The sequence below is a fragment of the Centropristis striata genome, chromosome 20, assembly GCF_030273125.1.
Source record: "Centropristis striata isolate RG_2023a ecotype Rhode Island chromosome 20, C.striata_1.0, whole genome shotgun sequence".
NCBI classification, from domain to species: Eukaryota; Metazoa; Chordata; class Actinopteri; order Perciformes; family Serranidae; genus Centropristis; species Centropristis striata.
Window position 1 is genome coordinate 10,679,313 of NC_081536.1, and position 12,629 is coordinate 10,691,941.

General features: G+C 37.7%; 1 protein-coding gene and 1 long non-coding RNA gene across 8 annotated transcripts in view; one reads left to right on the top strand and one right to left on the bottom strand.

Moving 5' to 3' along the window:
• LOC131993878 (uncharacterized) overlaps positions 1-6,416 on the top strand; it is a 39,944-nt gene extending 33,528 nt beyond the window's left edge. The window contains exons 5-6 of the long non-coding RNA XR_009396356.1: positions 4,861-4,973; positions 5,764-6,416. This is a non-coding gene — a long non-coding RNA (uncharacterized LOC131993878). The remainder of the gene's footprint in view (positions 1-4,860; positions 4,974-5,763) is intronic.
• Positions 1-12,629, bottom strand: part of adgrb3 (adhesion G protein-coupled receptor B3) — a 133,180-nt gene that overhangs the window by 106,790 nt on the left and 13,761 nt on the right. The gene's annotated exons all lie outside the window — the stretch shown is intronic.

Below are 12,629 nucleotides of genomic sequence, written 5' to 3' on the forward strand. Positions count from 1 at the left end.
ATGCCGTTGTGTCCTGAAAAGCAGTCTCCGGCAGAAATCTCATCGCTTGCTTTAGATTCATCTGTCTGGCAAGTGTTGATGGCTTCAGTCCATCTGGGAATTCAGTCAGGCTTGGACTTACACACCTGACATGCTGCAACAATGGACACCAACCAACACTCCTTCTGAGATCAAATTTGTTTTTTCACTGTTAATGTCCAAAAATGCTGCAAGGCCAATAAATCAATGCTTTTTCAGACGAACGCAAGAAGAAATTGATGGAGGGCATTTGTAGGACAGGCACAAATAAAGTACCGGCCAAACATCCAAATATGCTCTCCCCCTCAAGGACAAAAAATAGTGTTCCATGATTTTCTCTGTGAACAAGTGCGGCCTAAGGGCAGGAAGTATACACGGACATTTGTTCAGTGTGTTTGGTGCCTGTAAAGTAACCCACATGAGAGCCCTCTTAGCAGTTCCATGACATGGTTGGGAAATTGTACATTGACCAAAAAGAACAAAGAGAAAAACAGACAGGGTGGTGAGACAGGGACACACAATTAGTTAAGTCAGTCATAGCTGAGAGAGAGGTTTCTGAGGCCCCTTTGTAAAATCAGATTCAGCTACTTATTAAATAACAAATTCTGCTTTTTCTTCAATAATTATATCATTTTACTTTTGGCCGTCCTGCTTAATCAATTCAAGAAATGACATATTATTTTAATCACCCAGTCAGAAAAATTACTTAAAACCAGTTGTTTTTTGAGCAAGGTTCTGAGTTGCCTCGATCCTCAGTGCAGATAAAATGGTTAGGATGCTATTTGTGTGTGTGTGTGTATATGTATGTATATATATATATATATATATATATATATATATACTGCAGTGTACATTTCAAACCAGTACCTGCAAAACCTTGCTGCAATGTGTGCACCTTTCTTGAGTTGATGCTCATGTGTTTGTGTGTTCGACACACCACTTTGATAATGATCCACCCAGTAACATCCACACTTCTTGCCCGCTTTGTCAAAATAACTCCTGGCTCAATATCTGAATTGTCAAATACATTTGTGAGTGGTTCGCTGAGCTCAGCAAGACCCTAAGGAAAATTTCTGATGTAATTTAATCACAGTATTACCTCAGCAAGCACAAGCGATACAGAGGCAAGTATGGGGGAAAATCCAACCCACGGAAGCCATAGTGGCCTATATATCCATCTGCTTGCTCATTGCATTTGTTAAACTTGATGTAAAAATGTTTTTACAAGCAACACAAGTTTATTCCACGATAGCTAGATGTATCTGACTGAACGGTCTCATCTATAAAATCTGCTGCAGTGTTTGGTTGGCAATAAGTTGATGCAAGATTTACATTAACTTTAAAGTGTGAGACTTAATTAACACCTCTGTCACATGTCACTAAGGCTTCATTATAGTATCCGTGACCTGGTTCTGATCTCAACAATATTAGGTTTTTTGTTCTTAGAGTCTCTGTGTGTGACCATACTATGAATTTCATTACATCTATCTTCTTCATAGTCTATTAATATGGACTCTACAATATGGGAAAATATTCAAACATGGCAAATAATTTCACAAATCACAAAGTGACGACTTCAATAAGCTTGTTTGGTCTAACCAACAATCAAAATTCAAATTTCTTTAAATTAAAAATGGTTGCCGGTCAATATTCTGTTCTTTGACGGATCAATTAATTGACTAATGAAGTTTCAAGTCTAAGTCTGTCTGCATATGTATATGAAATGGATGCATACCTATCCTTTGCATTCCCTTTACAACCGTTCATCCGTTAAAGTCATTTTTGGTGGGTTTATTGTTGAGGACCAAAGGAAGTGCAGCCTTGAGTGCGAGCACTTGACGTCTACAGGATGTAGATATTTATTGGCATTGCATAATGTACACTGTATTGAAAAGAGACTGTCTCAGTCTCCGTTTACTACAGTACATTGAAGGTCGGATGATAAAGACAGAATGCGTTACATTGTAGCAAACTCAGACAACTTTGAGAATGAGAACTTTTGTTCCCAGAAATAGCCTGGTCCCAAAAAAGCTAGCTGTTAGTAAATATACTCTAGTATAGCAAAGGCATTGGGCTATCTCATGGCAGATGTATTGCTCGGGATCAGTGCAGTGTCAAGAGTTAATTTGTCTGGATTAGAGGTTCTTGATAAAGCTTCAAGTAGCAATACTGGAGGCATTTGACCCATTTCGAACAGGCATGTTTTGAATGGGCAATGAACAGGTGCTGTCCATTACAATTGTGCGCTTGACAATCCTAAATCCCCTAAAAATTTGTTTTAAAGTCAAGTATGTCTCTATAATAGTAAATATTCACAACTAAATAGGTGTCAATCAATGTTATATAAAACCAAGCAACCAAACAAATGTCAACTTAAGTTATTCAAATTACGATTTGCTCACAGAATTATGTGATATCGTCTCTTCCATATGGAGCCCTGCCCACTTCAAACTAGTAAAAAAAAAAAAAACCTTAGAAAAACAGTACAGAGCAGAAAAGAGCTCTAAAAAAAACAGAAATCTATGCAGAATATAGGTTTTCAGGCCCTTTAAATATTGGATTGATTCAACTGTTGTAGTTCTGTTTCTTCCTTTAACCAGCAATGGAGCTGTGGGGATACACCCACCGATAATCTGTGACTCATTAACATCTCCAGTCCTTACTGCTGTGCCAGCAACACATGTCCCAGCTAATATGGCTCTAAGAAAGACACTTCCAATCAGCAATCTGCATTATGTGCAAATTATAAGAGAACAGACTGGAGGGTAGAGACTTTATCGGCAAATGGAGGGTGATATTCACCTTGTGGACTAAACAGTAAGGTCTCATGGATGGAGACTTAAAGTAATATGTTCACACAGGCATGGACACTTTGCAACATGCTACCATGATAAGCGCCGACATTAGGATGAAAGATCTCTGCACCCACCCACTGACCCTGACCTGTGAGGCTTATTGTAATGCAACGTTCTGTTCAGGACACAGATAACGGAATCAGCAACTTGAGCCACTATTTTTCATTTGTCTCTCAGATCAAAGATATGAGACAGCACTGACCTTAAAGCTGTTGATTACACATTACAGTCACAAAGCTGAGGTAAAGTCTGTAATTTCCAAAATGAGAGTGGAAGACAAAAGGCAGCACAATAAGCCTCTGTGTTAGTATTAAAATATATTCAGGCCTTATCGCTTATCTGGAGCCGCTCTGAAAAAATGTCAACGCTGCATCTCTTGACACCCACAAAGAACAATGTTTACAAAATCCTTTGATTTTTTTTTCCCCCCGCAATTCAGTATGTGTACGTTCAGTCTGCCAAATGGCAAAGTATTCTCTCACTCTCGCTGCTAATCCTCTTCTTTCACCCCCTTCTCCTTCTAATTGTCACCTCACATCAGAGAAGAAAGCTGCAATTATTGCACTTCACTAACTGTTGAGACAACATCACAACAGTCGGGCTTTGGACACCGCTGAGCTGATGGTTAGGCAAGATGGTCTGAGGAGCAGAGCTCTTTAATTGAAGCATCTCAAAGCTCCAAAGCACCTGCTAAATGATAGCTTAAGATCGCTGCGTGAGAGCACTGGAGGGCATAGACATTTTCATATAAATGTGCCCATAGAACGGTAAACCCAGGAAGCAGTTCCAGGTGTTGGACCTAAAGAAACCTGAAATGACTCCATCTATGTGTGGTGTCCCTGCAGCTGCAGTAATGTCGCACAGTTTTTGGCGGTTGGGTTATTAGGGGTGGGAATCGCCAGATGTGATATTGTCATGATGCACAATACGATGTTAATGAGATTTTAAACATTTTGTGACATGCTGGATATTGTGCTGAGGCTGGGCTATATTGAGAAAGTCCAATATTTTTTACCAAATATGTCAATATTCATACTGCAACTATTTTGTAGGGTTGATGCTTTTATAAAATATTTAGATTTTGGGTGAATAATTAACAGAAATGTAGACACAACGACAAAGTGGATAAAGGTAAATAATATAAACAGTCTAATCAGTTCAGAAAATTACATTATTTTACTATAATGCAGCCCTTAAAACTAGGATATAATACAATATTGATACAAGTCCGACTGGCTACTGATGCAATTTTACCATGCAAAATAGCCTGTTACTATGCTGTATCCATTTCTTTCCCACACCCCTAATTTTTTTACACACTTTATAACTTTGTTATAAAAGTGGCCAATTTGTTTATTTCCCACAGCAAAATTACGCTGAAAATCTCATTGTATTTGTTTGAAATCCAATGTATAGCTTCAATCATGTTAATCAAATAGCTAAATTAATGCCAATTATCTGTTTCTAGAGATAGTCATAATTTATGCTGAATGCGTTTCATTCTTATTTATCCTAAATTTTCCAGAGTAGAGCATTTTTGTCCCTGTTTTGTGTTAACAGCATACATTAATCAGCTTTGGTAAATAAGTTGCTATTGCTAATCGTTCTCCAATTAGTCTGCATCAAATAAATTACAGGACTAATCACTTTGGTTGCTCATGCAAATAAAGACTTTGGCTACTATTGGGAATTTTACTGTATATTTTAATCAGGTCGAAAGAGAAAGGTCCAGCCCCTGCCCGTTATTATTAACTCTACCATTAGTGTACCGTGTAACAACCCCTCAATCTTAGCCTCAATCATATTTCTCATGACATGTAGAAATATCACAGAGAACAAAAAGGGAGAATTAGTTCACAGTATGACCCAAAGCAAATAAACAAAAGCTTAGTTTGGCAGGGGGAATTTTGAATTGAAGCGTTGGAATTTTGCCTTGAAGGAAATTTAATTTGTGTTGTCTGTTCCGCTTTGTTTTTCATGTACCAAGGCAAAACTACATTCACTGCAGTTTGATATTTGTCAAGGCCTGACATGGAGAAAAATAAGAGGGTTTGCGTTCACATTGTTCTCCATCTACACATCTGCACTTCACTTTTTAGAGTAAGTATGTTCTTCTCATAAAAGGCCCTCTGAAAAGTCAATTTCATTTCAACAGGTTTTGGCAGAGTGCAGGGTCACCTTTACTATTCATAATGGAGGCAGCATTTGCTTTATTAAGTGAGTGCTGGTGTGTGTATAGAAACTGTGGATCCTTGAGTTTGAACAATGATTAAAAAGACTGTACACTATGGCACCAGTGTCTCTGAATGCATGATCCATTTGCAGCAATGGTTGCCATGGATACCGGTGTCCTAAGAGACATTTGCACACATAAAAAATGAGGGTTTGCTTAATATTGCTATTTCCACTGCAGTTGCAGGATTGTAATTTTACACTTAAATGTGCCGTAAAAATTTAACTCGCATCAAGTAAATCTTCTGCTTTCTGTTGTGACTAGGATTTCGATCATATATTTCACCTTGGCAGAGTCCAGTCATTCATATTTTTTGATGAAATGATTAATTTGCAGTAAAATGACTCCAAATCAACCTAAATTTAATCAAAAAACTTTTCTGCCTCCTTTGCTGCTACAATAACAATCTACCTTTCAAGACAAAAACAAGGTTTGGAAGAAAAGAATCAATAAACAAGTATGACTTAACTTTATTATTTCTCCTCTGCTGTGGCATCCGCTGTGTGCCAGCACCTCAAATAGGAGAGCACCAAATATAGATGCTATATTAAATAAGTTTCTTAACCTATGAATCTAAATATTGTGCTTCATAACTTAAAACTGTGAAATTCCATCACCTACTTTTAATACTTTCTCATTTTTGCATTTTTTTTGCAGAGTTCCCAAAACTGTTTTCTCAATACTTGGCACAGTGCAAAAGGATTTTTTGTGTACAAGTGAGTGACCACATGACCAGTTGACGCACAAGGATCAGCACAAAGTAATGGCCCCCAGCCAGCCACCGTCAGTGCATTGAAATACTGATATTGTTGAAACCCCCACCAGTTTGCTCAAGATCCACTGTGCCTGAAGAATTATGTGGTTATACTGTGAACAACTGTGTTCATTGGACATGTGCCTGGATTTAAACCACACTCTTATCATAATAGGAAACACTAAGAAACTGACAAATAATAAGATATGCCCTGTGATAGAGCAGCATGAACATATGTAGATGCAGGATTTGAAAGCAACTAACAAAATAACCATTTCATTAAATGAAGCAATTTATTATTCAAACAAGAATAACGACAAATTAATAAACAAATAACTTGAGTGCTATTTTCATTAGTGTATTTGTTTTGGGGTTATTAATGTAGTCCTAATGTTAAATGTCTGTCACTGTGTCATGGTTATTCTAAAAATGGTGGCACACACACTACAACCCATAATCTGGATGTTTCATTATGCACTGCATTTAGGTGTAAATTTTAAAGTGGGTACAAATGCATAGCACAAAAAAGGACCATTTTGTACTGCACTGAGTCATCAAGTGCAGGAAATGTTTATTAATAGTGACAGAAACCAAATGTCGCTCAGAGGCGGGGTAAGAATCACAGGACGATTATTTCCTGCATTATCACTTCAGTGCCATTTGCTCTATATTCATTAGCTTGATATAACACGCACACACATACGGCAGCTGTGCACATGACCTCTTTTCATAGATGCGCGTTTCAAAGAGACAAAATCAAAGGATGGTAAAACTGCTTCACACATAGAAATGGTCTATTGTGTTTCCTTTGGAAACAAAGGTGTCTTTGAATGCACCAAATCAAAGACTAAACAGATTACAGAAGTGAACGCAGAATTTATAGGGCAGCCATGTTTGATTTACATCACACTGAGAGTGGCATAAACTAGCCAGAAGACAGCAAATTTGTGAGATATAGTATAGAAGATGATCTAAGCAAGTCTTTGATGAAAAATGTAAATCTAACTGATGCTTTGATGTAATCAAGAAATGATCAAATGGAGGTTTGATTAATCAGTAACAAATTAAAGATTACTAAAGAGATATGAAATCCATATAATGAGCAGTTCCCTATTTTCTTTAATTATACTAACTACAGTAGGGCATTTGTAGCAGACTAGTTATGACTACTTATAGCTAATACTTAATGAAACAATAATAATGTATGTACCTTGTAGTGACTGCTAACATACAATGCAATAATGTGTCTTTAAAGTATAATGTGCAGCATAATTCTACTAATATTAAGTATAAATGCTGATATACAAAAAGTGAAAGTTGAAGTATCATTTATCCTTTATTTCCAAATGCCTCATTTGCAGTTTTTCATATTCAACTTACATGGGTTTGAATTTTCAACCCTACTGGATTTCTTTACAGAAAACCTTGTTTAACATAATGCACTCCCTTTCATTTTACATTACATGAATGACATTTGCAGAACATTTGCTATTACAACTGCTCCTTATATCAGCATTGTAAGGTGTCATATATGAAACTAAAATAAGCGGGCAGCGCAAAGTCTATATGGAACGTGGTTACTAAGGCCACAGCAGGGCTGCAGTTACCAGTAATGAACATTTGCCTCACACCGAGATAGACGTCTCCATCATCAGACGGAGGAACGCTTATACGGACTTACTGTGCTTGGTTGACCTCTTGCATAATCCAATCATAGGTTTAAGGCTGTAATAACAGATGAACTCTGCCAGCCACTGGAGCTTCAGTCCAGAGTGTCACAGGGCAAGATCATCACTGCTAGAGTCAGGTTTTCCAGGTCATTTATTTATACAATAATCCACATGGTGAAGATTTAACTTATAGGTCTGCCCCTCACAGAGGTATAACAATGTACTGAACGCACCCATAGACTGTATAAAATATGGATGAAGTCTCTGTGACTTCATCCGTAGGTTTCTGAAGAGCCCTTGGGAAGCTCTGAACGGTGGCTCCGGCTGTCGCCATCTTGTGCCTGACTCCTCCAAACTCCTGGCTATTCCAAAAATAGGCAAGGAGGTGGAGAATGGTGGAGTAACATGGGCCGAACTTAGTCTAGCTGCCAAAACTCCAAAACCAAGCTGTTAACATGCTTATTTCTGCTATAAACTTGAGCATTTTGGGGTCTGTGAGCATTGAGCAAACAGGTCTGAAAAGTGAAGCTAAAACGGAGCTGCCTCAAACATGTATTATTTCCAATGGCCAGTAGAGGGCGACTCCACTGGTTGCATGAAGAAGTCTGTTTGTAAAGAAATCTATTAGAAAATGACTATTCTCACTTGATTTAGTACCACAGTACACATTCACCTAATACGTGTATGTTTTCAATTGCTATTTCAAGTCTTCCTCAGCACAGTGTAATGTTCATTTTGTAAATGATTTCCCCATTTAGAGAAAAAAATAAAATCGGGTAGCTGGCACTAGTGTTGGCTGAAGGAATAAAGCCCAGTTGGTGACAAAAACCAAGATGGGAGGGATGTATAATGCAAGTGTAGAAACCAGTGGTTGAGATTAATGACTATGTCCGTTATTTTTATACAGTAAGTGGAATTGACTTGCTTTTGGAGCTAGCTTCAAGTGGCACTGGAAGTGGCACTTCAGTGTTGGCTTTATTTTTCAGCCCCAGAGGTTGCCACTTGAAGACACCCTATGGACACTTTGACATCATCGCAGCAAAGTGTGAACATTAACCAGCCAGCAAAAAAAAGAACATTTCTGGCTGCTGTTGTGTCACTATTTAAGAATTAAAATGCAGCATGGAGAAAAAAAGTTCTGTGATTCATATTTGAAATCTTGAGATTACACAGTGTTTGTGCGGTTTCTAATTCTCAGAAGCAAGTTCTGAGAAGTAATTAGGTGAACTCAGACGACATGTGAGAGATGTGCATTCTCACAACTCATCTGCATATTTGCCTTTGTTTATCAAATGTAGTGTCGTGTTTTTTGTGCACAAAAACTAGAACGACAAACCAGCAATGTCAGAGGATAAGAAATCCCAAGCCCTTTCTACTGGAGGCTCTACTAAGACAGAGCAGGTCTAGGAAGTCTAGACTAGCTGTGGTGATACAGTATTGATTCAGTAATCCAAAGCCATCTCCCAAGTGCTTCTGATTTATCTGTCACATTTCATTATGGCTTCTCTGCTCTGAAGCTCTTTCTCTTTAATACAATACAGCAGAGAGCATCTAACCATCTGAAATGTCTTCTGTATTGGCTGAATAGATAGGACTCCCCTGCAGCAGGCTTTGACTAATTTGGTGGAGTGTGATTTGCTCATTTTACTGTGTTTAGAGATCTTACACTGATGCTGCCATGGAATGGATTCTTCAAGGAGATTGTCAGCAAATTAACAATTTTGGATTATTTAAGGGTAGGGCATGTTTATGGTATTAAATTCTGAAGTACAGCGATTACATTCTTTATTATATATGGAATTAAAAGTTGTTCTTCTTTTGAGTACTTTTTAGGTTGCTGCTTAATTAAAGCTGGGAAACTAAAAGACTGTTCTCTTGGGGGAAATGACAGCATGGGTCGTTTGTTCAAGCAGGTGAAAATGAGCTATGTTTAGTGAGGCTTTTTTAAAACGGAGAAGAGCACGACAGCTTCCCTCTAACCATAAAAGCAACCTTAACTAGGGCTGTGCCGAATTGTCTGAATCTCATTCATAACGTTGACTTTCAAATTTAAATCAACATTCGAATGCTGCACCAGGGTTGGGGGCAATTTCTGTTATTTTATTTTACTAATTTAATGGTCTGCCTCCGAAGAATAAGCTGCCTGCTGAGCAGGGGCTCTCACTCGGCTCGACAAAGAAGCCAGCGACTGCAGAGAGAGACAGCGAGAAGAAAAACAAGATGTAGAGCCAAGATATATTCACAACTTGCTTAATGAGTTAAGGGTCTGTTTTCACCATACTAGAGTTGGTGGTTGTTGGCACAGTGGAAAGACTAACCAAGACTTTTTGGTGAGTTTTACTTTATTTCTGTCAAGTTTAAATTAGGTGTTAACAAAGTCACTGAAGCTTGTCATAGTTCGGTCAAAAAGAACATTCAGAAAATTTCAGAAGTTGTACTGTTATATTTTTTAGTTTAATTGGGAACATACATAGATGCAAGATCTCCTTTCTTTACATTTTATGAGGTTATTTAGTTGATTCATCCATTAAAATAGCTAAGGGAAGTTATGCCCGCCATTTTTGCCCCTAATGAATCCCAGCGCCTATTGGAATTATTGCCTTGGTATTTTACTATGGATATTCATGGTCCCCAGAGGATAAATCCTACTGACTGTGGTGAGGTTGACTTTTTGGTTTATAAATTATAGGATGGATTACTGAAGAATGGCAAACATTAGCATGCTACCAGGTTAAACTAAGATTATGACCTGATAATATTAGACTATTCAGAGAAATATGTAATTAAAAACGTTCTTCAAAACAGCAGCATGTTTCTGTTGCCAATTGTTAGCATGCTGACGTTAGCATATAGCATAAAGTTGCAGTACTTACAGCTGCTTGTAAGGTTTTGGTCTCCCATGACCACCATGAGCACAATTTCCCTTAAACTTAATCAAAGACTTTTTGCCTGAACATGACCAACACTTAGTATATGGACTGGCAGTTGACATGGTATTGATTGAAGGCCTGACAACAATCTCTAGAGATAAGGTATGCACTTACAGTAATAGCAAAGACGATGGATACAAGCCATCTCGCAAAAAGACAATACCCAGACAACTAGAAAATCACATTTGTGTTGCCAATTCAATTTCAGGACTGTCGACACTGCTATGTGTAAGCAATCAATTAGGAATAGGTTGGTCCGACATTGTTAACCCCATCTGCACTGGTTGCTATAGCATAGGGCTTAGTAGTGTCTAGGTGTGTTAAGTAACGGACCAGAGTCAGACCAGCATGCAGCAGGCCAGATGAGGAATCCAGATAAACCGTCTCTCTCTCTTCATGCCATAGCAATATCTCGTTGAGGTGCAGAACCCTGCCACCGCACCAGACAGCATCAGTGACAGATGAGTTTAAGATGTGCAGCAGCGTTGGCAGGCTAACCATGCTCTGAATGTGACATCAGTGCTGGTTGGTGGTTGTCAGTGGTGTAAAGGACAGTTTGAAATCTGACTTAAACAGGCAGACTGTGACACACAGAGTATACAGAACTTATAATTTCAGCACAGCAAGGAATGTGGTTTAAAACTGATTTATAAATGAGCTTCCCATGTGTCCAGGCTTGATGAAATAGTCTGACTCCTATCCTGATATGCCACATATTAATGAAAAGAGAGAACAGCATTCATCGTGCAATTTTCTATAACTGCGTTTCCTGTTTGAGGTCATAAAATTCTTACCAGCACAAAGCAAATGGACGTTTCATGGATTTTCGTGGCATTTAATTATGATTCCACTATTTTTCCTTATTCATCATTAAAATAACACCTGTCAGTATTGCATGTAACACTCAATCATTTCTGTCTGTGCTATGACAGACAGAGAGCTGCAGACAATCTGTGAATCTGGCAGAAGAATGTTGCAGAGTGATAATGTCTGAATCTCATGCTATGTTACATAACAGTTCTCCGAAGAGAGAGCGGAGCTGAATACCCACAATGCTCAATGGAAACATACACAAAATGTCAGCTGTCTGATTTGGTGGTTGCCATTACTGGGATATAATAACGGGTGCGGCAGCTCAGTCTGTCACGACTTGACTCAGAAACCACAGGGCAGTGTTTCAACGAGGTGGAGAATGTGGAGTGTTGGCTGGAGAGGTGCCAGTTCACCACCTGAGCACCGTCAAAGTGCCATTGAGCAAAGCACAAAACTCCTAACTGCCGGGGCCGCTGTGATGCTTGTGCATGTTAATCAAGAAAAATAACAACAGAATGCAAAATATGAATTTCCCAAGGGGACAAATAAAGTATATTATTATTATTATTATTATTATTATTATTATTATTATTATTATTATTATTATATTATTATTTATTATTATATTATTATCCCATCATGTAAAGCATTAGTGTTACCATTTGAAATAAATTACTTCAACAATATGAATATTTACAATGCAGTTATTTGTCATTATGTTATTTAGTCATGTAGAAAATGGAAAGCAATAGAAACTGAGCCAATTAGACAAATGAGACAAATTAGTTGTTCATTTGAAACAATGATTTCTTTTTCTTTTTTAACTTCACAGTGATATGGTAGTGCATTGATCACACATCACTGATCATTACAAAAATAATATATTTTTTTCTTTTATTATCTAATATTTAATTAATTCATTTAGTTCATTAAAAATATTACAAATCAGCTGTTGTGTATAATGTATTTGTTTATTGGCTGTGGATTTCTCTGTGGATGTTGCATGGGGCTTTTTGTAAAAGCTGAGAAGGATTCATAGTTAAACTGCAGTTTAACTTTATTTTCATAAGATTTGCATACAATAAGACATGGAATTGGCATTTCGAGATAGTGGTTGAAAACAGATGAGTTACTCTTGATATAATATGCATTGGTGGAATGAAACTATATTTACTAAAGCGCTGTGCTTAAGTGCAAATTTGAAGCACTACTTTATTGAGTACACCATTTTATGCATCTTTGTACTTCTTCTGTACAAATTGTCCTTTTTACTTAACTTCATTTGTCTGGCAGCTGTAGTTTCTTTTCAGATTATAAATTTTCATACTCTTCCCGTCCAGTGAAACCATGCAGCTC